Here is a 26,571-nt window from a genome sequence, read left to right as displayed (position 1 = left end):
CTTATGTGAGTTTTCATTGTAAGAATTACTATTTCATACATACTGCAACATCAGGCTGATACTTCATAAACATCAGTATTACAAATGCTCAATCCTAGAATTCTTAATGTGGATTCCCACAGGCCTATTCTATGTTTCTAAAGAGAAAGGAAAGACAAAATTTCAGATATTCCCTCTTCTTCTCACTCTTTCTGTGGTTTCTCTCTCGTTTTACTTCCTTGCTAGCCCTTGAAAAGGAAAAGTAGTCATTTTAAAAATATGATGAATCATAAATATAATAAAATGCTTATGACGGTTTTCAAATGCAACTTCTGAAATACTCACGTTGGCTTCCAAAGTCTTCTAACTCTGTGCCATAATTTTGTTTTTCACGTTTTCTTCCCAGTGCTTCTGCTTGTGCATGTTCCAACCAAGCCTTACACTATTGTCCCTCATAAATGCACCAGACCATCTCATACTCTGAATTTCCCATATTTTTTAGTCGCTAAATGACCTTACTCTGGTATCCATTTCTACCTGTGTATAGAGTATCCAGTTCAAATGCTGTCTCCTCAGCAAAGCTTTTCATGTTTTCCCAGCCAAATAACTTTCTTGCTAATGGCCTTCCACAGTTAAAGGGTGTGTGTGTGTGCACACACATGCGTGTATACTGAATCACACAATCCCTAATTATAGACTTCTCTCATTTTGCTTTTCTAGCTTTTGTTCATTTGATTTTGTTCGTTTGATATCTCATAAGGCAAGTTCTTGTTCTATTTTGTGCACTTCAGTCGAAGCTGGGAGGCAAAGTTTAACAGAAAGTAGTCATGGAGGAACCAGAAGCAGAACCCAAGCCTTCATGCTCCATGGTGATCTCTCTCTAACGCTCGAGCCGACAGTGTCATGCAAAGTATTAGTCTCCAACGATCTGGGCAAAGCCAGCATAATGCCAAGAAACCATAAATAGATAAAATAGGAGACACTGACATGTTCAGTATATGTTCTGACTATCAAATGGATGCAAACTTCAGGATGGGTCAAATGAAGAGATCAGGATTTTACATGTATTTTTGAAAAATAATAATGAGGAGGAGAAGATAGAAAGTTAGGGAATCATGGTAAGTTTCATAGCCAAAGGGAAAAATTTGATTTTGAGGAAAAGCCAGATAGAAAGAAGAATCAAGGGATGAGAGAAGGAAAAACCCACAGTGTAAGGGTGAGCAAAGGGCCATGTAAGGGATAAAGAGTAGTTTGAGGATTTCACAAGGGAATTTTGCTTCTCTCTCCTCTGTTCCTCATATTATCACTTACTCCAACCCCAGAAATAGAACTTAATGTTTGTTGCTAGCATGGGTGACAGTAGGTCCTGGACAGCCAACGTTAGCATTGTTAACTTCAGGACCATCAGTATCATAGAAGCATTGTATCATCAGTATGCATCCGTATCCTTCTCCCACCCTTAAGCTTTGCTAATGAGAAATCTGCAGGGATAGGATCCTATATCCTTGCTCCCTTCAATGCACCACCATTTGTGATAAGAGTTGTTCCTGAAAAGGGGCTGTGTTAAGCAAAGGTCAGGAAAAGCTGTGAACTTTGAAACCTCAGAATCTTTTCATCACTGTGGGAAGTATGTTCCTGGAATTTAAGGTTTCTTAGCAGACAGACTGGATGAGAGCAACTGCCCTAAAATCCAGTCCCAAGAGAGAGGCAAGAAAAAGAAAACAGTTCAGTGGGGCTTGAAAACTTACCTTTTTTCTTGTAAAAATGAGAAGATATCCAAAAGAGAGCTCATGGTTTTTTCTCTTTCAATTCTGATTTACTTTGCAGATGAATCAGGTGCAGTGTGTTTGCAACATGTAAATTGTACTTCAAACAGATCCATTCTCCTTTCAAAGACTGATATGAAGCTCCCAGTTTGCAAACTGTCTTAAATGCACAGTACATTCTTACTAAATATTACCTATTGATTTGATGGTGTTAATTTTGCTCTTTCTGAATTTTTGACATTTCACGGCATCAGAAGTGGAATCTGAAGAAGAACCTCAAGGTCTCTGAGGCCAGTGAGGAACCAGGTCCTGGGGCCCTCAGAGCCCTGTGAGCTCACTGCTTTCTCAGTGACTTCAGAGTTTGAGAGTAAGTCTCTCTTGGATCCAAGCTCTGATATCCTTGCATTTAGAACTCCCTGACTTTTTTGTGCATCCCTGTATTTTGTTTGATAAAGTGTCTTGTTAGGTCACCTTTCTATCTGTAAGGGGAGAAACTCCTGATTCCACAGGTATTAGGCAGGAGTAGAGTTATTGGGCTCTCCATAGATTATTTTCAGGGAATCTAAAGGCTGATATGTGTTCCACCTAGTCAAAATCTCTTTTTCCTCCTCCCCTAATTACTCCTGCCTCTTATATGTATACCCACTGTGGACCAGGATCATTTGCCTCTCTAAATAAATGAGTGAACTTTTGGATAATTTGGAATTGTAGCAGCCACTTAGGGAACCTTTTATTTAGATAAGGTAGTCTAACTTAAAGGGCATCCCTGAAAAGAGGATCTCAAACTCCTTGGAGACCACAGAATGCATTCTTTGATGTGTATGCAGAAGCTTCTAAATGACTGAATGAATCCAAAAATAGCTTCTTTAAAGGAATCCTTATAGAGCACAAATAAAAAATCTTAAAAACTTGGGCCATCTGAGGTAGTGACCTTAATTAGTCTACCTGCCAGAAACAAAATTTGGACCCAGCTATTCTTTTGAGTTTCATATTATTATAACCTAGACATGGCTAAAATTCTAAAATGAAAGCTATAAGATCGCTATTTGTGTCTATCTATATGCTTGTGTATATCTATGTATTTATGCATATTATGCATATGTGATATTTTAAAACAGTTCTACTTAATTAGCTTAAAGAAAAATAAGTACTTATATAAATTAAGTATTCCTAAAACTCTCAGAAATATATAATCAAACCCAATGTTTCTCAAGTTCATATGATCAGGATAATCTTTGATAAATAAAAGATAGTTTAAGTTTGTTAGTTTAATAAAAGCAAGCATATCTTCAGAATTGTTAATATCAGATGTGATGCAAACATATTACTTTACCTATCTGGGTTTACTAGACAAATAAGCTCATGCTATCTCTATGTTACAAAATGTGTCACCAAGAAAAATATCTTAAGGTGATGGTTAGTTATTTGATGATTAATCTAAGAATACTCAATAAAAATAAACAATTTAAGTAAATATAAATAAGTTAAAAGTGTATATGAAGTTAAACTAAATAAGGGATACTCACCGAATATCTAGATAATTTGCAAATAAAATAATATACTGACATATTGATTGCTAACCATAAGTTTAAATTTATCTACTTTTGGCTTCTTAATTTTTTATAGAGAGACAAAAGATATTTGGGTCTATCAATAAATATGTATTTCACCACATTAAAGTATTGTACTATGAAAAACTTTTCTCTAAAAATAATGTTTTATAATTATATACTTATAAACTTACCTTTATACTACAGAATGCTAATATGTCACAGACAGTTCACAATTGCCTGCTTCCTAGTTTTCACTGGAAAGTAAAGATTACTAATAGTTAAAATTTATAATCAATATGTAAAAATAGAACTACTGGAAATAATAAGAAGGAAAGGAAGCAACTTCGTATAAAAAGTATGGGAAGAAAATGGTATGTATTTTTATAAGAAGAGCATACCAGGAACATAGGATGTGATTTTTTTAAGAAAAGAAAGTAACATTGTCTAAAATAAAATGAGCAGTTGTTCCAGAAAAGAAAGGAAAAAGAATAAGAGAAAACCTAAATAGATACAGAAAGTAGAGGAGGTTTGAGGAAAAGAAATTCTGTCTTATGACGTCAACACTGGCTAAAATTGAATAGATTTTTTAGGAGGGTATTTAAATGAGCTCAATAATATACTGATAGAAAATTAGAATTTAATTTTCTGTTAAAACCACAAAATTTCTTAGATTATTGGTCTGGTCTTCATAAAAGACTGTTATTATACAAAAGGTGAAACCTGAATCTGATTATAACCCAATTAAGTTATTTATTTGGTTAAATGTTGGCTTGCAGGATTCTCTGCTCTGGTAAATTTTTCAGTCCTTGACTATTTTTCTCCTTATAGTCATCATATTAATCTCTCTAGTGCGTTGTATCCTCACAAGGGTTTTAAATGCCTTTTGCAGCCACTCACACATCAATTGATGTCCATCAGGATTAGACAACTTAAAGAAGTCAATGCTCTGAGCACCCATGTCCATGATGACGATGCAACTGTTGATAACAGTCACCATGTGACCATCCCTCCTGACTACTCAACTAGCAGAATCAACAAGGATGTGATTCTTCATCCTGGCTTCCTCAAGAGTAGTAACCCAGGTAACAGTATACTATTTGGTCACACTCTCAGCTTGCTGAGACAATAGCCAAAAGAAGGAAATTGTTAAAAATAAGTGAAAAATGGATACAGCAATTGAGAATTCCCTAAGCAGACAATACATTTTAAGCCACATAAGCAAGACTAAGTCTAGCTTGTTTCATGAATGTAAGTGAAGCTTAACTTAGGTTATTTCTTGTCAGTGCTTCTGAAAATCATAAAAGAAACTTAAGTCATCTTCCTAAGAATGATATGACAGAATCACTTTTTACCTATCTCCTGCCATCTGGAAACATCTATTGTAATAACCAATCATTGTAAAGGTTAACGACTTCCCAATTTTTACTTTATAAACCATCCTATAAATTCATGCTCCTGAGCTTCATATCATGCTGAATTTGGAATTGCCCAGTTTGTGAACTTCTTATATGCACAATAAACTCTTACTATTACTATTTATTGATTTGGTGGTTTTCAATTTGCTATTTCTGATTTTGATACCACTTACTATGTACCAGGTGCTATTCTAGGCACTGGGGATTTAACAGTAAAATATCTTTAAAAAGACACAAATCCCTACCCTTATATAAATAGTATTCTAGTGTATATACAAAAGTAAATAGATAAGTAAACTGTATGACATGTCAGAGAATGGTAAGTGCTAAGGAGCAAAATGAAGCAGAGATGTAAGAACAGGAGATACAGAATGTTGGTGGGAGTTGCATTTCTATGAAGTAGTCAGAAAAATCATTATTGAGAAGACACATTTTAATAGTAAACCAAAGGAAGTGAGGGGGTAAACCATGCATATATCTGAATGAAGAATAATTAAGACACAGAAAACAACCTGTGTGAAAGTCCTTAGGCAGGAGTATGCCTGATGTCATGCAAAAAGTTGGCAGGAACAAACGTATATGTGTTACAGTGGGGTCAAGGGATTGTTAAAATTTGCAATTAGAAATAAGCTGGAAGGCCTGGCCCCATGGCTTAGTGTTTAAGTTTGGGATGCTCCACTTTGGTGGCCCAGGCTCAGTTCCTACACCACTCGTCAGCAGCCATGCTATGTTAGTGACCCACATAAAAAGTAGAGGGAGACTGGCAGAGATGTTAGCTCAGGGTGAATCTTCTTCACCAAAAAAATAAAAGAAGAAGAAAGAAAGAGCAAGAAATAGAAGCTGGAAATAATAATAAGATGGTTTGAAAATTTGTGAGTCGAAATTGAGATTTTAGAAAGTTTTGAATTATTGGTAATTACAGAGTCTAAGGTATGACTATGGGCGTGAACAACCGAGGTACATTAAAGGACAAGATTCCTGGGGAAAAAATGGCCAATTGGTAGGTTTAGAAGCCAGCATATTGGAAGGATCATCGTTGTGCGTGTTGGTGCAAAGACCCTAGAAGCAGTAGATGACTTTTATAAAAAAAAAAAGTGGCTTGTAGCATCATCTGATGGAGATTGAAAGCTAAGGATAATCATGGAGTAAAGCGGGAGTAGAAACTAGAAGTAGCAATGAGAGGTAATCACAACAAAATCTCATCTCCAGGCCTTTGACACGAGAGATGTGGGAAAAGAAACAATCTTTACTTAAGTGGAAATGCATATAGAGAGAAGAACTAGGAAAGCAAGAAAATATTCACATAAGAGATTGAACATGTAGGAGATTCTGCTTGTTGTTTACCTAACATACAGAAGATTTAATGAAAGGAGATTCAGTGTTATGTGAGTTTTGATGTAAAAAGGGAGTCTATAGTGCCATAGGAGAATTAAAATGTAAATTTTAATCATTATCATTAAAAAATCACCAGTCTTTAGTTTAAGAAGCATTCATGCAATCTCTTCAAATCCTGTGAACTCAAGACTCCTGGACTTGCTATTCGGCTTTTTGAAATAGCATAATCCACAAGAACATGAGCTCTGAAGACAGGGATTTTCTTTTTTTCACTGCTACCTAGAATAGTACTGGGCAATAATAGGAAGTCAAAAAATATTTGTCACTTCAAATTAAGTTTTCAGTAAAAAATGTTTCTGTGGATGTGCCAGGTGCTAAGTGCCCATGGTAGAGGCTGCTAGTTTTCCAACAAAACCCATTCTCCCTTCTTCTGCAGTAACAGAGGGCACCTGTGTTCATGGCGACCTGAGCACAGCTGACATTCTCCAGCCCCTTTGCATCTAGGTGCAGCTCTGTGACTATGTTTTTGTCTTGTCAATTGGATGTGAGGAGAAGGGATATGTTAATTTCTAAGCAGAAATCTAAATATTGCACTGTACTCCTCAAGTAGATTTCCCCTTTTTGACATGTGAAACTAAGCTGGTGGTGTCACAACTGTAGGTAACAGTGCTCTATGGCAATGCTTCTCAAACTATAATCTGCACATGAAACTCCTAGAGTTAAATTCAAAGCATGATTCATTAGGTGTAGGATGAACTTTAGGATTCTGCATTTCTAACAAGCTCCCAGTGATGCCAGTGATACTAATATTTGCATCATATTTTGAACATGAAGTCCTTAGGAGATGACCAATCAGCTGCTTGGGAGAAACCTGACTTCCTGAATAAAAAGGAGGAGATGCACCCCCCTGCCAACCTGGACCATCTACCTGCAATTGTTATATCAAATAGAATAAACTTCCTATAGTTTAAAGCACTGGGTTTCTCTTTTATAGAAATCTATCCTTATTCAATATATAGGAAGAAAATCTCAAAGATTACCTGCTAGAGTTGTGTTTTCTTTTCTTGTTGTTGTTCCAGCATTATTGAGATATATACTTGACATATAACATTGTGTAAGTTTAAAGTGTACAATGTGATGTTTGGATCCATGTATATATTATGAAATATACACCACAACATCAGTTAACACATCCATCACCCCACTCTGGAGCAGCTATAAGTCAGTGTCTGACTTTTAGACTTACAGGCAGCTCTGAACTCTGTTAATACCCAGAGATGGGCAGGCTGTCATGGACTGGCTCATTTTGACCAAACACAAGAGCACTTGTGATGTAAACCAGAATGTGAGCTTAAGAATTTCCTCAAGCTCACCTCTGCTCACTTCTTAGCCTTCAGTCACAATGTAGCAGTATTTGGAGCCACCATAACAGTAATCACACTCTGGCATGGAAATTCTGTGTTTACAACTGTATATAAGTTGGTCATAAGATGACCCAGAGTATACTCATATGAGTTTCAAAATTATCATTTAAATGAAAACACGAAATGAGGCATTCTTATAGAAACCAGCAAGTCTTAGTATTAGGATCTCTCTGGTTTAAACTCATCAAGTTCTAAGCACTCAATTACAACAACTACCACACATACTTAATGAATTTCTGCTATGATGAAAGCGCTCTACAACTGGCTTGGTATATAATCCTGATAAAGCAGACAAATCTCATGCCTTCTTGGAGCTTACATTCTAGTGGGGACAGACAAGTGACAATAAATACAATAAGTGAATTACGTAGTATGTTAGATGATAAATGCTATTAAGAAGGAAAAAATAGAGTAAGATAAGAGATCAGGAGCACTGATGGGAGTGCTGTATTTAATATGGCATAAGGGAAGGCTTATTGAGGAGAGACTAGAATAATCAAGTGAAGCTGTTCACCAGGCACCTTACTGGAAAAGAATTCTAAACAAAGAAAACAGCTGAGGCAAATGCCCCAAAGTGAAGCCTGCCTGCTGTGGTCAAGTTTGCAAGGAAGCCAAGGGTGGCTGGAACCAAGGGATGTGGAATTACCAGAAGAGGCCAAGGAGGCAAGAGAAGGCTAAATAATTGCAGAGATTTCTCCCTTTTGTCTGAGTGAAATGGGACCATTGCAGAGTGTTGAGCAGAGAAGTCCTGATTTGCCTCTAGTTTCAAAAGGAGTTTCAGTCTGCTGTCCTGGAAGTGGACTTAGCAGAAAAAGAGTACAAGTAGTCAGCATTCTTAGAGTTTATGGCTGTGGTCTGAGTGAGAGAGAGTGGCCGCTAAGGCCAGGATGACAGGAGAATTAATGGGAAAATATATCATATACTGCAAATAGTTTAAAGGCAAACTTTTTTTTAATAGGTTAGGTGTGAGCTCTGATATAAACTTTTGTGACTCCATGTTTTTGGCCTGGGAAATTGGAAAGATGGAATTTCTGGGGAAGGCTACAGGTAGAGTATATTTAGGGTGAAAACAGTCATTAAGTGTGAAAATGTCTATTAGATATACAGAGAAAGATGTCGAGCAAGTAGTTGAATATACAAGTCTGGCATTCAAGTGAGAAGTGTGAGATGGAGATGTAAATGTGAAAGTCATCAGCATAAAGATGGTATTTAAAGTCACAATAACCCTTGATTTTATTTTAGAGTTTTAATATAACATTTTAATGAAACTTCTCTGAGCTTTAGTGTCCTAAACACATGCATCTTCAGAGAAATCTCAGCGAATCTCAATTAACAGAAAAAGAAAAAAGCTTCCTCATAACCGATGACCTTCCACAAACACTTTTACCCAGAGTATTTGGGCAAAACTCAAGATGAAAAGATTTCTCCCCTCCATAACCTCATCTCCATTACTACTTCCCCTTTCTCCTTTTCTCTTTTTTCTTTTCTGTTTATATAATGTTAAACAATAGCAATTAATAGCAATGCTAAATTTGTGGCAAAACTGGCAAGGCAAGTAGCTTATCAATGCCTTATGTTACAATTCAGGAAAATCCTGCCTCATCATTTGCAGGACTTATACTTGAGAGAGTCTCGAGTAAAGAGTAAGAGATATAAATAAATCTTCCAAACTTTTATTATCAGATTGTGAAGGTCCATCAATGTCATTATCCCCAGGAGAGGTGCTTATACAAAATTTCTCAAAGAGGCATTATATGAGTTCATTTACCACAATTTAGGGTCCAGTCCTCAGATCTGTAGAAAAATAGTCTTGATTATATTTATTCTCAGTGATAGATCCATTAGTCACTCCCTCAGGCTCCTGTTCTCCATACTCATTGGTTAACAGAACCTGAACAGGAATGTAAATTTAATGAGATACATTAAAAAGTATAAATCAAAACACCGAAGTGCTTATCCCAGTCACTGGTCAATATCTTTCTCTCCAGGAAGGAAAATCTCCATAGGAAGCCCAGTTGACATACAAAGTTTTTTTGCTAAAGCTAGAACTCAAGTAGCCATAGCCTGAGACATTTCTCCTAACCCAGAAGTGTACCTGCCAGCCAACTGGCAAGTCTGACACACAAGTCAGTGAAACACTTCTCTGCACTAGGACTATACCTGATACCTAATGAGGGATTTTGCTTCCTTAATCTATTGTTCTCTGTATATCCAAGCTGGAAAACTCACTTCTGTGGACATCTTCTCCTTTTGGATGGATTATTATGACATTAGCTCTATTTTTTACGTCAGTTGTTGCCTTTTTTATATACATGATCTCATCCATGAGGTGTTAGAGAGATAATTCTCAAATTGTTGCCAGTCCATCAATCAAAGATTAAGGAAGTTTCCACAGACTTAAATTACAAAAATAGGTATGTATATAAAACTAAATAGTATGCACAAAAAATTAACATGATAAACAGAAAATTTGTTACAGTACATGAAGAAAAATTATGAATCAATACAATGCATATATTTGTTCTAACTAGAATTGTCCTTATTTGAATAGAAGACCATGAATTTTCTCCTCGTACGTGTTCAACAGGCAAAGGAAAGGCCAGTATTATGGCTGTTACAGAGGGAAGACAAGCATCAATTAGGGACTTAATTAGCTGATATATATATATATATGCTCCCTTGGGATCATAAGTTTCTGTGCTATTCACCGTTGAGCTGGAAAAGATAAGATCCAGATTTAGTAGAATCCGGAACTGATTCACCAACAAAATGAATGAGTCAAAATTGGGACCAATTTTTCAACTTAGATCAGAAACACGGAGAAAAGAAATACAAACTAGAATAATGTACAGAGGGAGGTAAAGCCATAGATACAACAGGATCTGGCTCATGAGCTGCAATGCAGAAAGCAGAAGTGAGGAGTGGGTTGATCCTCCCACAAATACTGCTGTTCTCAATATGCTGACACTCTGTGATATTGACTCAAAATGAAATGTGTCTGTGCTCTGTGATCATTTTTCATATTTCTCCAAACACCCCCCTGGAAGAGGATTAGATTGCCTACGTTGGAATGACAACATTTTCTCTTTTCTATTAATCCAATTTTATGTAAACTTTTACATAATAGGCAATTTGAGTCTTCTGTTTTTGCCACCTCGAGTCAGTTTTTGCACCATAACTTTCTCTTGGCATTTTTAACTTCTTCATTCCTCAGAATGTAAATGAGGGGCTTCAGCAAAGATGCCCCAATAGTGTAAAGCACAGCCACCACTTTTTCAGTGGAAATGTGGTTAGAGGGTGAGAATATGTGAATATACATGGAGTGAAGAACAAGATGACAACAATAACGTGGTAGGTGCAAGTGGAGAGGGCTTTCCTTCTTCTGTATGCACTATGGTTACTCAGAGAATATAAGATATAAATATAAGAGATAAGCAGGATCACAAAAGTCACCATGCATACAGCAACAGAATTAAACACTATGTTGATTGATGACATACCACTTTCAACAAACATTGCATATCACGGAAATACTGATCGTAACATTGGGGCCACAGAAGGGTAATTTCCAAGCTAAGAGACTCTGTGCTGAGGAATGGATACAAGACCCACCCATGCCAGGTTCACCAATGCACAACAGACACGCTGGCTCATGATAGTTGTGTATCACAGGGCTTAGAAATGGCCACATAGTAATCAAAGGACATGAAGATGAGCACCAAGATCTTCATGCACCCAAAGAAGTGAACTGCAAAGATCTGGGTCATGCACTCATTGTAGGAGATGACTTCCTTCTCAGAAACAGAATCTATAAGCAGCCTAGGAGCAGCAGTTGGTAGGAAACACATGTCAGCAAAGGATAAGTAGAAAAGGAAGAAGTACATGGGGCTTCCAAGCATCTGGCAATGTCTTGGTCATCACAATAACTAAATTGACTGACAGAATTGTGAGGTAGAGAAACAAGAAGACCACAAACATTATTTTCTCCTTTAGTACCTCCTGTGTTAACCCAAGCAGAATGAACTCATTCAGACTATTTCAGCTCCACGGTTACAGCAAACATAGACAGGACGCAGATGAGAAATTGTTCATCTGCAAAGAACATGAGGAAAATGGTGACTTGGCAATAGCAATGGACTTGGACTCTGAATTCCAACTTTACAGTTCTGATTCCATTAACACATATAACTCAGTGGTCCTCAAAGTTTTTCATGCATTATAATTGCTTGGGAAACTTTTCTTTTTAATGCTACTGTCCATGCTTTAACCATGGGTATTTATTCAAGGTTTTCCTATGTGGATCATTATTTTGGGGGGAAAATAATAAGCCTACAAGTGATTGTGCCCTCTGCCAATGTCTGAGGACTAATGGCTGTGCTGCATGATCTTGATCAAATCACTTTAACTTCTTAAAACTCTTTCTTCATATGAAAATTAAAAATTCTAATAGACATTTTATTAAGTATATGTATATGATGTATATGAGCATATAATATATATATATACACATCTCAATTACTGAAAAATAACATCCCTATATATTTTTGAAATAATTCCTTTAGAGAATCCCTCTTGAGAAAACACATTTCTTGATTTGGACACCAGTTTGCATCCACTATTCATGGCTCTTAAATATCTTGGCTGGATTATTTTTTAAGAGGAAATTATTCCTCCAATTTTAGGCTTTTAGTGGCCATAATTTTACCTTCAGTGTCAGTCATGGCACATAAAACATTTGAGTAAATCACTGAGGTTGACATTATTGAGGAAAATTACTATATATTTGACATAATATATTACTCATAGAGGATGCATGGTATCAAGTTCCACATCCCATGGATCCAAAGTGATGTGCCACTTCTTATATTTCTATAAATTGAACAATGTCTTTACTCATATATGATTCTCCTACCACTATATTTCAGAGATTTGTATTCTTCCAATTTTTATCTCTCGGAAAACATAATTCAAAAACTGTTTCAAAATTTTAACACACAGATATTTCCCATTATTCTACTGTATTCTTTGTTTATATATATACATATCTATAGAATTCTAATCGCTCTGTAATATTATACTTTTTATTTTTGATTGTTAAAAGTCTTTCTGCATGCAGTTAAAGAGTATCTGTAACACAATTGTCCATTTTAGCAACTGTAAGTTAACATATCAACATTTCATAATATAAATTTTATAATTTATTTTTATGTTACTTCTTTTCAAATGTTGACTCTAATAAAAAGCTTTTGAATAAGCCTCTTCTCTCTTATAGCCTTTGCTTATTTTTAATATTTTATTCAGATTAATTTTCCAGGAGGTTGCTGACATGAAATATGAAAATTTTCATAATTATTAATGGCCTTTTTATTTGTTTCAATATTTATTAGAGAAATTTTAATTATAAAACAAAAATATTTTCATAACAAAATATCCAAAGTTAACAGTAGATTGCAGGGTAAAAATAGTACCCTTGAAAAATGTATAATTAACCAATTCCACACTTCACAATTAACTTACTTTCTTACCCATTCTTCCAGGTTTCTAAGTGTTATATTTGTCTTGTTAAATATCCCGTCTTATGTAAAGACTGGATCATTTTCCATTATTTCTAAGATTATAGAAATATGGAACAGATTCCTAATAAAAATTTGACTTGGGGCATTATCTTATTTACTTGGTTAGTAGCATTAAAATCATGCTATATATTTCTTTGATTAATGATATGGTATAACACTTTATATATTTTATATTTTTATTTCTTGTATTTCATCTTTTCTGAATTATATATATCTTTTGTAGTTTTTTTTCTCTTTTTTCCAAGGAAGAGTCACCCTGAGCTAACATCTGTTGCCAATCTTCCTCCTTTTGCTTGAGGAGGATTGTCCTTGGGCTAACATCTGTGCCAATCTTCTATTTTTTGTATGCGGGTTGCTGCCACAGCATGCCTGATGAGTGGCATAGGTCTGCACCAGGGATCTGAAGCCACAAACCTGGGCTGGCAAAGTGGAGCGCTCCAAACCCAACTGCTATGCCATGGGGCAAGCCTCTGTAGTTAAGTTTTTGATATTTTTAAATTTTGAGCTCTTTAGTTTTTGTTTCATTTTTATATAGTCAATCTATCAAGGTTTCTCTCCTTTCCAGTTTAGTCTATTACTTCAGTTGGGGAGTTGTCATCTTTACTATGTCTCATAATATTTCTATGATTTTTTAAAAATATTAACGACAAATGATCTAGAATTTATTTTAGCATGCATTTTGAGAAACTTTTCCTCCTTCTCATGAATCACCAATCCATCAATGAATTAGTAACACAATCAAGTCATCATATATGTACTAGGAACCTACTCACATCTGCAGTCACTGTAGTGTGGCATTGAAAGATGTCCTCAACCTCTTTACATTCAAGTTGGAAGAGTAACATGCCTGTAGATAAGATAGTTACTTACATAAGAATTACACACAACTGTATGTGATAATACCAAATCAGTTTTGATTCCAAAGGTAGAAAGATCCCTAGAGAATAACCTGTTTGGTCAGTGAAGATTCAAAAATGAGAAAGAAGTGGAGTTATGGCTTCAAATGTGTTAAGCTGTATATTCCAATGAGTTTTGGGTGAGAAGAGTGAGTAAAAAACAATCATAAGAAGAGGAGAAGCAGTAAATGCTTCAGGTAAACATAAAGATGATCTCTGTAAAACTCCACTCTCATTAATTTAAAGTTGTAGGAGGTATATTTGTGGGCAGATAATGGACAAACATGAAAGTGAGGTCACATAATTCTATTTTGTTTTATTTTAAATAAATAAAGAGAAAGCATTTGGGGAAGTGAGTACAGAGAAGCAGCACTTGACAAAGTGTATGCATTAAGTCAGATCAACCCCACCTCAGAATCTGATCATTCAATTCAGTTACTATTTCCTAACACTCCTGGACAAGCCTACCTCTCTGATTTTGGGGTCATCACAGTAGTGAAGCATGCTGTTTTCCCTGCTTTATTCCTTATTTTTTTCCTTTACTTTCTGAAATGTTAGCCAGTTCACTTATATTTTGTACCACAGTTCTTCTCTTTCTTTTCTCATAAATAGATGTCTGGTTCTATCTCCTATGCTCCTATACTGCTATATGCTTTATTAAACATATACATTTAATTCAAAATGACAAGCCCATATTATATATTGTTCTTGTTCTATAATCTAATCTTTTAAACAGATTTTCATTTTTTTAATTTCATTGGATCTGTGCATTTTCTCACAAAACAAATGTGGCCATTTGACTTGTTTTTTTTTTCTGTGTACAGAGTTTGAGCTCTGATATGGAAAGTTTTACCAGGTACAGTTAGGCTACAACTAGAGTGAGATGCTTCTGGATAGTATCTCTCTCTAGCATTCACCTTCTATGTCATATAAAACATCAAATCCCAGTCATCATGTAGATTGCATCCCAGAGAAGACAAATCCTGAGCCATCAGAGAAAGATGCCAAATGATACCTTAATTCCCTGTTCTGACTCCAAATCAAGCTCTGTAAACTTCATGATGAGACAAACATCAAAGCAGAAAACTAGAAACCTAAGTGAATAATAGTGAAGAGAAGGAAAGAGCAGAGACTGAATGAAGTCAGAGTAGGAGAGAGGAAAGTCATAGTGAGCAGACAGCAGAGAGAGAGTCAGGTAAATAGATAGCCATATAGAGCGGAGAGAATTGGAGTTATTATTTTTAATAAAAATATTAGAAAAGTTAGTTTGACCCAAGCTTTCATCCAAGAATTCAGCTTCTTTCTCCCTTAACACTGCACTATTACTTGCCCCCAAACCAGAGAGGGGGTGCAGTTGTAGGTCACGAGAAAGCATTGTCAAGGAACTTGAAAGCCCAGGTGTGTATAAAGTGCAGCCCTATGTTATGCCCTGTCCCACAAATATCAGCACTGATCGAAAACTCTTCAAATGAGCAGACCCCTGAGAAAGAAACTTCTGCCACGTGGTCCTCAGGGCCATGGTGCTGTTTGGTGCAACCTTTGTGAGCAGAGATGCTTTTGAGAGGTAGTGTAGTTTTGTCCTGAGGCTGGGGAAGGATTAGGAGCTCTGGACCACGATAACACTTCATTGGGGGAAATACTCTCCAGTTCCCCAACTATTTGTTGGGTGACACACTGAGAATAGATTCCATCAGGTTAGTCTAAAGGAAGCACATAAAGAAAATATTTCAGATGGATGAAAAACTTACCTCTTTTCTTATAAGCAAAGAGATGACTTGCAATAAAGTATATTTTTCATATCTACCACTTTAATTTACTTAGACGGTGAATTATATGAAGCCTGAATGAAACATGCAACCTATACTTTATGGAGATTTACAATGCTTTCTATCCTAGAGGTTATGGGGTGTAGGAAGTTTATGGGGAAAGGGACTGCTGCACGTGGCCGTGCTTCATGGTTCCTGAGCAGATGCACTAGGTGAGACAAAACCACACTTCTACTGGAGCAGGGGAGAGCATCGTGAAAAACAGGGGAAGTTGCTTAATTTGGTTCTTGGAAAGTTTTGGAGAAAACCCTTCTTGTGCTTTGAGAGAGAAATGCCTCTGAAGAGCTAGCTTCCTGAAGTTTCTCTTTTGGAAAAACATGAGTTAAGTGTTTTCTTTATATTGCATTGGATATTTATACTAATTCCCACAAAAGTTTGCAAATGCCTAAGGCAGGCTTTTAGCCTCAGGAGCTCCAAGGAAACCATTACTCCCTACTTTGTCCCAAAGGATGTCCAATGAGATACTTAGCTCAGACAGTCCAAGGGCAAAAGTAGACTTTGGGAACAATTAGTTAAACTTCAACTCACTATGACTTGCAGATGAGGAACCTCTGTTCCCTTCTCCATGTGATTTGCTCAACCCATCTCCTCTAGAGGCATGGAAGTCCCTCAGCTCAGGTATGGCTAGATAAATGAAATATGTAAGGTAGACATGAGTCTGGGTCTCACTACTTATCTGCTATGTGAATTTAAGTGTTTCTCAACCTCTTTAAATTCATATTTTCTCTTTATAAAAGGCTACAAGTAATAATCTTTATTTATTTATTTTAACATTTTTAATGTTATGTTCTCCCATTTCTAATCCTATCTTTGCTTATGAATCAGTGTACAGTAGAGGACATTAAAGAAGGAAAAGGGAAAGTAATTCTTGAAAACTTCTTATGTTTTTCCTTTTTCTTTTTAAAGATGTATGCCCTTCCACTTACAGGGAAGACATGTGTTTATTTTAAATTGTTGCAACCTATTAAAGTTTGGGTAGATTACATTACAAAATTTCTTTGTTACCTGGAAAACCATGTTACTACCCAGCCCTCTGGTGTAAGAATTACCTGAAAGATATGACATTACAAGCTAGGTGCCTTAAATGAGGATGAAGTGAGAGGTCCAGAGTAGGCATGGAAGGAGAAAGATGGGCGATGGAAATTGAGGTGGAAGAATGCCATGAATAGATGATACCTTGCTCTGCACTTTGCTGAAGTGTCTAGTGGCAACCAACAAGCCCATGTGTCTCAGAGAAAATCATATCCCAACATCTGGCCTTTTTAGTTACAAATGGACTAGAAGAATCCTGAAGAAGGTTTTTAGGATGTTGCTTAAAGTCTTTGAGCCTCAGATTCTCCATCAATTAAATGAGAATATGAAAACCTACTCATATATATATATATATGAGCAATATATATATATATATATTGCTGAGGAAGATTTGCCCTGAGCTGACATGCGTTGCAGTCTTCCTCTATTTTATAGGTGAGGGACCATCGCAGCATGGCCACTGATAGATGAATGGTGTAGGTCTACACCTGAGAACTGAACCTCGGCCACTGAAGTGGAGTGCACTGAACTGAACCACTAGGTCATTGGAGCTGACTCTGAAGACCTACTTTAAAAAAAAGACTTTATAAATACTGAAATATATAACATATGAAAGGAAAGAATCCCTGGCTCAGAGAAAGTGCAGAGGAAATATTTGTGCTTTTGTTAACCTTCCTTAGACACAAGAAGCTGAAGACTAAAGAAATTAAATAACTCGCCTAAGGTCATGTTGCTAATTAGTAACAGAACTGAGCCTAGAATCCAAATCTCTTAAGTACAAGTCCAAATCACTTTTTATTTTAATAAGATATACAGTAATGTCATAAGATTTCTTGGCCTGGAAAACAAGAACAGCCAATGGATGAGTCCATGCATTAAACTTCCCAGTCATAAAGCCCTAAATTAACTCCCTATGTTTGAGGGAATAATTAGCCTTCCCAGTTCTGGTGAAAACACTTTGCAGAAGCTAGTTTCAAAGGAGACCATTAAACTGGCCAAAGGCAAGAAGCTGAGTCAATGATCTCTTGATGTTCCTTCCAGCTCTGAAGTGAACTGACCCTGAGGGCTCATTAAAATTCACTGTACCCTGAATGACTGGATTACCTAACTGGACTCCATGTTCTGTCAAATCAGTGCCAGGGTTTTACTGAAGGCAGTTGACTACAGTCATTCATTCATGGAAACTGTCGAAATGGGATGAGATGATAACTGAGGTTTGTATTACTTTAAGTTTCACCCACCTCTGTCTCACCTCTAGTTTTAGGATGAATTAGGACCTTAATTTAAACTCTGCTCATTTAAAGTTGCATTTTACTAAGATAAGGGTTCCAGTGAATAACTCAGAGACTCTGGCAGAAAATTAATATCATATATACTTCTTTGCATCTGAAATGGAAGATTAAGTAAAGAAAAAAATGATTATTTAGTATTTTTGTCTATAATACTCAATAAATAAGCATTTCATTAGTGTTAATGTGTTGAGGACTGAAATAGTTTTCTGTAAATAATTTATTCCAGAGGCCATTTGGCGATCTGAGACAAACCTTAATTATGGGAATGACATGAAAGATGTGTCTGAATTTGAATGATTTTTTTATTGGTTGTTATTCAAATAGAATTATTTTGACCTAGGTAGAAGACAAAGGCAAGAAAATTCAAAGAACCAAGTAAATTAAAGTAGTACCCTCTCTTGAAACCTATTGTTGACTCGAATGTCTCTGGTTTCTGATCCTCCTGTAGGGGAGGAAACTCAGCTCACTGTATATGCAGCTTTAGTACTGGTTTCACTCATAACAGCTTCCCTCAATAGTGACCTTTGATTGTACTTGTGTAAGAGATGCTCATTGCTGACTCTCTTATGGAATCTGGCTCCTCTTCCTCTCCCATAGCTGATAGGTATGGGGTGGTCACCTGACCCAAGAGAAACTCATCCATAAGCAAGCCTGGGCCAATCAGGCTTTGTCTCTCAAGAAATTCACCAAATGATACAAATTCTGTAGAGATGGTCATGGACCATGTCAAATGATGGGGTCATGTGATACAGGTACACCTACAGTTAGGTTCTGAGAATGCTCCAGTCTCTGCCCTTCTTGAGTTCTGATTGTTTTTCATCAGTCACAGACATCAGTGCCATAAATATAAACTTCTTTTCACTAGAAATAGTTTGAGTGTCTGTTCCTAATCTCTAAGATATTTTTCTCTTCCTTCCATAAGATTTTTTTAAAGCATGAGGTGGATGACAAGCAGTCTGATTTCTCTTTTCATTCTTTTTTGGTTATTGGATTCTAAGTAAGCATAAAATTCAGCTCTTTCTAATTTACATATGAGGATACGGAGTAACCAAATTAGAGTTGATAAGTGATCTATGGATGAAAACCTTATTTCTTGACTCTCATGTTAGTGCTTTTTTTATTTCATTACATTACCTCCTATCAAAAAGACCTATTCACATAAAGTTTTTGTATAAGAAAATTTGACTTTTTTACTCTTGACTAAAAAATTTTTTCAAAGTTAAATATTTTATTTTTCATTGGAAAACATTGTTATTCTGTACCACACTTTCCTCATGGCATTTTTCACTTCCTTATTCCTGAAAGTGTAAATCAAAGGATGGAGCAAGGGAGTTAGGATGGTGTGAACTATTGCCACCATTTTGTCAAAGGAGAAAGCAGTTGGAGGTCATACACAAATATGCATGGGACAAAGAACAAAACCATAACAGCTACATGAGATCCACAGGTGGAGAGAGCCTTCCTCTGCCCTTCAGTACTATGGGTTCTCAGAGAGAGAAAGATGACACCATAGGAAAGAAGCAATAAGGACAAGATTATTATGCAGATAAACCCACTGTTGGCAGCCACCAAAAGGCCAAAGATGTAAGTGTCAGTGCAGGCAAGCTCCAGTAATGGGTTCAAGTCACACATGAAATGATCGATGACATTGGGGCCACAGAAGGGCAGCTGGAAAGTAAAGAGAATTTGTATCATGGAATGCCAGAAGGCCCCTATCTAGGCTACCCCCATTAAAATGCTACAGAGCCTCCAGTTCATGACAGAAGAGTAATGCAAGGGTTTGCAGATAGCCACATAGCGGTGATAGGCCACGGCAGTGAGGACAATGACCTGCACCCCAGCAAAAAGATGCTCAGCAAAAAGCTGGGTCATGCAGCCTTCAAAGGAGATGGTTTTCCTCTCACAGAGAGAGTCCACAATCATCTCTGGGGCAATGGCAGAGGAAAAACATGCATCCAGGAAGGATAGGAAATCCAGGAAGAAGTACATAGGGGAGCCCAGGAGTGCCAGGCTGATCATGACAGTCACCACAATTAGCAAGTTGCCCCCAACAGCTGCAATGCAGCCCAATGAAAATACAACAAATACTATTTTCTGAACATTTGGATTCTTTGAAAGACCCAGGAGGACAAACTCAGTTACAAAGCTTTGGTTTTGCATGATTTCCAAGGGAAAGTTGAAAGCTACCACAAATGAAGAGAAAGTTACTTCAGACCAGTTTATGGTATCATAGTCATCCACAAGTGGAGGCATCCATCTGAAAAATTATCTTATGTGCTTCTGTCATCATTGAGAAAACAAAATTATAAAATTGTGGAAGGTGGTTTAGGAAGTTAGGCAGAATTGAGGTGGAGATAAGTTATTAAATACTTTAAAATAGCCAGAGTTTCAGTTTGGGGTAATGGAGGTATTCACATGTGGAAGAGATGAGAAATAGTTTTCATCTCAACCACCAACTCTGATCACTTAATAGTGGTTTCCTGGAGTGAATTGTTGAGGATTCTAAAGTCGTATCCAAGTTCTGAAGAAAGGAGGGCTGTCAGTTAAGTAGTGGTGCCTTTCATTGCATGGAGTCGGAGCACAATGACTGGCACACCATCCCTGATCAGGAGACTCATATCTACAAATAGAAGAAGAAATGACACCCAGTTAAAGAAGCAGTTGAAAATCATGACAACTCCCCTAATTATTTCTTTAAATGTCTGAACTGAATTGGGACTTTAAGATTGATTAATTTGTTTTTTTATAAAAGAGAAAGCTCTATGGTAAGGTGCCTAGCTCAATACTAACAGATAACAAGTACGCATGTGTTGAGTTGGTGTTTTCCTTCATTCGTCATTTAAAAATAAGAACAGAGGTTTATAAAAAAAATAACAATACCTAACGAAGAGTGTTTTCCTTATGACTAAGTTCAATACTATGAAGAAAGCAATTATTCATGGCTTAGTGCATGGGAAACAGCCCATGGTAGGTCTTATTATCCCTATTTTACTGGGAGGTAACTCATGCTTAAAGAGATAAGGCCAAACAAATAATAGATGCTGCATCTGGAATTGTAACACAGGCTGGTTTCGACACCCAAGTCCCTCCCACTGGATCAACAGGGAAAGAAGCAAAGATGCTTCTTTTATAAGAAGAACTTTAGAGCAGGATTGGCCTTTCTACAGTCTCCATCCACCTGTAGATGGTAAAGCATTGTGAGTCCTTTGTTCTGTTTAAATGCAGCCCCTTAATGAAAGTCAAAGAGCGAATGACAGATTGTCAACAATCACACAGGTAAGAAATAGAAACAATGTGTCACATATAGTCAGAGTCTTGAGGCTTTATTAATTACTTACTAATTATGTATACAATGTGGCTCAATTGATCAAGTACAACTTGCCAAAGTATATCTGTTTTGAATTTATGACTGTATTGTAAAGTAGGGATGTTCATGTGTAGCCTATCCACTTATCTCACAGGATCATGATGAGGGTCAAATTGGAAAATGCAAAAAAACGCTTTTGATAAAATGGTTTTACAAATTGTGGTAACTACACTCTCACTTAAAAAGCCAGCCACCTTACCCACAGAAAGTTTTTCCATGAGTCATCCAGATAACTACTTCAACTTTTGACTTCATTTTCCATAGCAAGACACAACTTCAGAGAACGATTCTGTCCTCACCTACATGTATATAACAAAAACTTATCAGCCAGACAGTGCTTGTCTGTGTGTGTACATGTATATATAATTATTGTTTGTTAAATAGGTGAATGAAAGCATAATGAGGCTTACTGTGAGAATTAAAAATAAGTTGATTTTTATAAATGCCACCTAGAGCTAACAAAAACAATTTTCAATGTTAATAAAACTAGCAAAAGTAAAATTGCATGTACTAACATCTATCTATTTTCTTACTTTAAAATAACCATTTCCATTATGTTTCCAGCGTAGCAGTCATTCTTAAACAGTGCCAGCACTATAAACTTCACATCCAGCTACAAGCTGTCATAAAGAAAACAAGAGCATAAAACAAACCCCATAAGGTCATGAATCAATCAACAACCATTTATTAAAAAGTAAAGAATACAATAAATGATCTAGCAGTTATTAGCTTATCCTAGGGTCAAAGCAGAAAAGACAACCAAATGAAATGAGTAGGAACATTAGCTCCAGACTCATACAGACCGAGGTTCAAATCCAAGCTCTTCTACTTAGTTATATTATGTTGAGGTGTCGAGGAAAAGTAACATAAGTTCTCAAAGACTCGGGTTCTTCTTCTGTAACTGAGTGAAATAAGAATGCGTATTGAGAGAGTTCTTGCGAGAATCAGATATGGCAATGCTCATAAAAATGTTTATGTAGTTAGAAGCACAGGAGAACATGACTATAGACAGTGAGAACAGCCCGCAGAGCCATTGACATAGAGCAGAAATGACAACGTTTTCACTACTAATTCCTGCTCCACCATGACTGATGTTGGTACTTTTTTTAATAATACTTTTATTTATTCACAAATATAAAATATTTTATGGTACTGTGCAGATACAGTGTTGTTTAAATATGCAACACTTGCAAATGTCCTTAATAATCCCTGAATAAATTATCGGAGCCCTCAGGCCCACATGTGTCTGCTTCTTCTTCAGGTAGCTTCATTGTACAAAGAAAGCCAAGTTGGGTAGCGAGGTGGAGAGGAAGACCAAAGTTCTAAATTAATCTAATAATAAAATAATTCTTAGGCGCCCCACTTTCCTTTTCTGAAGAATTTCCAACAATAGTACCATTTCAGAATTAAAATGTTTATTAGATATAAACAAATCAACCCTCTCTTTTTTCTGATAAAATAAATTTCCAAAATTAATGTTAAAACTTTGACAATGGAGAGTACAGTGTCCTCATAGTTTATGATCACAAATTTATGACTTTAGGTCATTTAAAAGGTAATTATCCTAAATGTAATGTGTTGTGCTGGATCGAACCATAAAACAGGAAAAGGGTAGTAGTGGGAAAATTAATAAAATACGAATAAAACCTCGTGTTTCATTGAGTAATATATCAATGTGCATTATATATTTTTGACAAATATAGTCATGGTGATGTAAGATGATAATATTACGGGAAGTAAAGGGAAGAGTATACAAGAATTCTCTGTACTATCTTGGTAATTTTCCTATTAGCCTTAAATTGGTCCAAAATAAAAATTTAATGAAAAATAATACAATAATTGTTCGGTTTCTGCTATCAAAAGGCTAGCAATCCCATCTTCATCACTTAACAGACATGTTTCATTGAAGAGATTGCTAAGCCTCTGAGTTCTCTCCCACAAGATAGACGCAGTAACACTTGTCCAAGCTGCCCGGCCCATAGGAGTCAATAAGACAGTTATGAATATGTTCTGTGATGTATAATTCAAAAGGAAAATTTGAAATATTGATTTCAGCATTATTTTTAAACAGTATCTACACACACAAAGTGAGCTAGAAAATTAAATCCATCATAAAAATAGAATACATATTTTTAAAATCATGTTTTTTTAATTATATCAATCATAAAATTGCAATGAAACTACTTCATGCATGTAATTCTTTTGGAAAACATTTTAGCAAATATTTCCAGAATCGTAAACATGTTTACACTCATCATACTAGTAATCCCAATCTTAAAAATTGTTCTAAAAGTGAAATAAGGTGTAAGTTTTACAATGGAAGATGATAAATGTCATTTATAATAGTGAAAATTTAGAAATATCTAAAATGTTCAATAATAGAAAGGTGTTTATGTGAATTGGACTACTACAAATTAATAGCACAGTGTTCTGTGAACAAAATACTAATTAATAATATGAGGACATAGATGGTAAAGCATTTTTACAATATGGTAAATGAGAAAAACAAGAAAAATTGTGATAACTTTATCCATTTGAACATTTTAGTATAATTTTAAAATCAAGAACAGAACATATGTAAATGGTAGAGACTTTATTTTCAATTCGTACCTTGATCTAATTACAAGATTTAACACTAAAATCTTTTAACATTTAAAACCAGCAACATTGTATTTTCCATCATCTGAACTGATCAGAAAAAGGAGATGGGGTTTGAGGAGAATTTTATTATCTATCTTGTATAATTAACTTGCATAGGAGGAACTAATATCCTAACATAACGTAGAATCTTGTACTAAAACTTTAAACTATTGTAAACCTTCCATAAGTAGTTGTATCATGGACCCAGCCTTCCCATCTCTCACTTTGATCAGTTTTAACGGCATATACTCCTATAGGAAGCAACTTATTCTGTTCACATTTCTCCTGGAAGATTCCATGGTCTTTCCTCTCTTGATATCTTACTCTTTAATATGCTGAAGCTGCAGCAAAGATTGCTCAGGACCCCTCACAGCCTGAACTATGGGCTCTGGGCGATCCTGTGGGGCTGTGACCTTGGGAATTTTGTCTCCCTAATATCCACAATGTCCACTATTTCCTTCCTATTCATTTTGGTAACAAAGTAATTCTAGTATCTATTCTTTTGAAAATAATAGAAATTTAAACTTTGAAGTATGTATAATGTTCAAACTTATATGAGGAATTAGTTGTAAGGTTATTAACTAGTGTTTTGTAGTTATATTTCAAGCAGTAAATTTTAGATGCATTTATATGTACCTATCTCCACATAACAGTCACATCTGCATATAGTTTCATAAATAAATATATTTATTGCAAATTAAAAGAATACATTAAAATCTCATTCTTTCTTTTTTTATATATAAATCAACCATTTTGGGGTTTTGGTTTTACCTTTTTTTTTTTAAGATTGGCCCTGAGCCACCTGTTGTCAATCTGTTTCTCTTCTTCTCCCCAAAACCCCCCAGTACATAGCTGTATATTGAAGTTGTAGGTCCTTCTAGTTCTGCTGTGTGGGATGCTGCCTCAGCATGGCTTGATGAGTGGTGTCAGGTCCATGCCCAGGATCTGAACCAGCAAAGCCCTGGGCCACTGAAGTGCAGCACATGAATTTAACCACGGGGCCAGGGGCCGGCCCTAAAATGCCATTCTTAATTACTCTCCTTATCAAGTTATTCAGTGTACTATATTATAGATCTAGGATTATTATTTACCTGTGCAATAAAAGAGTTTTTTTCTTTGTCTATCTAGTTAAACATGTTTATTTCCACAATCTGGAAAATATGTTCTCTTCAGTTTTCACATCTTCTTCACTCCCACCAATATTACTCGCTGATATCCCTAAATATCTTAAGTTTTATACTCTTACTATTTCTGTAATTGGGGGAAAAAATAACCTTTCTCTGTTTCCACTTGTGTCACTCCTGATAGATGCCTGACCTTCTCTTGCCTGTCCTCCTAGCTATTCAGCTCATCTTAAGAGAGAGGTAAAGCCCCAACAACCAGCACTAAACCAGGCCAGAATTTTGGCCATTCAAATATTATGAACAATTCTGATGTAGATATCGAAGACCATCTATGACATCAAATATACTCAGAGAAAATTAAGTTTATTTTAACCAACATTTAAAATTAGAGACTCGGGGCCGGCTCTGTGGCTGAGTGGTTAAGTTCATGTGCTCCGCTGCGGCTGCCCAGGGTTTGAATCCTGGTTGCGGACATGGCACTGCTCTTCAGGCCACGTTGAGGTGGCGTCCCACATCCCACAACTAGAAGGAACTGCAACTAAGATATACAACTATGTACCGGGGGGGTTGGGAAACAAAGCAGAAAAAAAAAAAAGATTGGCAACAGTTGTTAGCACAGGTGCCAATCTTTAAAAAAAAATAAAATAAAATAAAATAAAATTAGAAGACTCTGGTCTGTGACTTAAGTCACTCTTTCTTACCTTGAATGTCCTTCCCTGTGCCACTTGTTGGGGCTTTGTTGTGGGAATATTAACTGCTATACTATATATCAATAGCTCTGTAAAGGTAAACAGCACTTGAATTACCATGCTCCTACCTCGGTATTCTGTATACAGCCTCAAAAAAAATCCCACTTTTTAATGTAAAACATCAGGAAGGGTACAGCATTAGAGCATGAATGATAAGTTAGAATACATATAGAAAGAATAAATGAAATGCTATTGGACAGCAAAGACAAAAATGTGCACCCATTGCATTTCGTAGTTATTTAGATTTAACTCGGAGATGAAAAACTGAAGATAGGTCTAATTTAATTAGACTTGAAATAATAGGGACTCCTAACTCCTCCAAAAAAGTTTACATTCTAATAGTAATGTTATTCATTGAGCACATATTATGTGTCAAGTTCTGTCCTATTGACTCTACGTGTATTGATTTAAGTTTCCAAATCCTTTGAACTTGATAATATTATAATTCCCATTAAAAATGAAGATTATGAGGCCAGAAATGTTATGTACTAGCTCAGGTATACACAGTTAAGTGATCGACCCATGCGTTGTATTAAACTTGAGAGCCCACACCACAACACCCATAATTTTACGTACAATATCACAATTTAAAATCCT

The 26,571-nt window shown here is 36.1% G+C and overlaps 1 long non-coding RNA gene and 1 pseudogene across 2 annotated transcripts in view; one reads left to right on the top strand and one right to left on the bottom strand.

Moving 5' to 3' along the window:
- Positions 1-19,313: 19,313 nt before the first annotated feature.
- Positions 19,314-20,254, bottom strand: LOC138918103 (olfactory receptor 4C15-like; annotated as a pseudogene).
- A 918-nt stretch (positions 20,255-21,172) lies between these two features.
- The window catches only part of LOC138918167 (uncharacterized), a 31,676-nt gene continuing 26,277 nt past the window's right edge, over positions 21,173-26,571 (top strand). For both annotated transcript variants that reach the window (XR_011427135.1, XR_011427134.1), the window contains exon 1: positions 21,173-21,370. This is a non-coding gene — a long non-coding RNA (uncharacterized lncRNA). The remainder of the gene's footprint in view (positions 21,371-26,571) is intronic.

Source organism: Equus caballus, chromosome 16 (assembly GCF_041296265.1).
Source record: "Equus caballus isolate H_3958 breed thoroughbred chromosome 16, TB-T2T, whole genome shotgun sequence".
Lineage (NCBI taxonomy): Eukaryota > Metazoa > Chordata > Mammalia > Perissodactyla > Equidae > Equus > Equus caballus.
This window is presented reverse-complemented; position numbering and strand designations above follow the sequence as displayed.